Here is an 892-nt window from a genome sequence, read left to right as displayed (position 1 = left end):
AGTTCTCATTTCAGCCATAATGGGAATTATGTTTAAAACAATTAAACAGGAATAAATTTGTAGCGATTTAAGTACACACCCTTAAAAGTCTTCAGGTGACTGACGCACATTCTCCAGGTACAAGGTTTTACTTAAAATCTGGAGAGAAGGCATCATCTCTAGATACTTGTGCTTCTCAATGGCAATGGATTCCATATGAAAAACAGAGTACCTTTGTCCCTCAGGTGTATTTTCTTATGGGATGTCCAGGCTCAATTAAATTATTCCCACCATTTTAAAATGATTTCTGATCGGCTTAAGTTGATAATTTTACAGTCATTTTTAAAAGAATCAATCTAGTTGTTACTTACCTGAAAAGATGTGGATGACTTTTATCTCATGATCTCCCCCACAAACCAATCTCCTATTTTAGAATTTGGGTTATCTTTCTATCTTTCAATATACAGAGTTATTAATACCATCAAAAAAGCTGGCTGTTTCCCAAGCCATTAAGATAAATGGACCATAAACTGCAAATAGCGGAAAATCTGACACATGTAAACCTATTAGATCTATTATCAGCAGACAGCAACTAATATGTTATCTGGGGAAAGAATGGAATTTTCCTGATACAAAAATATTGTCATTTGAGACCCAGGGAAAATGCAGTGGCCTGATTTTTTATCATGCATGCTTTGTACAAATGCATTTAACAGAAGTAACAGCTTGTTCACTATTCTTAGAATTATTTTTAGAATCATGACTACTATCCAAGGTCCAGATGCTGAAATCTAATCTTTGCGGCATGCATGTTATTGGGGAGCAGATCACATCAGAGTTTTTATCATGCATGCTTTGTACAAATGCATTTAACAGAAGTAACAGCTTGTTCACTATTCTTAGAATTATTTTT

The sequence above is a fragment of the Gekko japonicus genome, unplaced genomic scaffold, assembly GCF_001447785.1.
Source record: "Gekko japonicus isolate JY-2015 unplaced genomic scaffold, Gekko_japonicus_V1.1 scaffold3509, whole genome shotgun sequence".
In the NCBI taxonomy this organism is placed as follows: Eukaryota; Metazoa; Chordata; class Lepidosauria; order Squamata; family Gekkonidae; genus Gekko; species Gekko japonicus.
The sequence above is the reverse complement of the archived record's forward strand: the minus strand, read 5'-3'. Positions refer to the sequence as shown.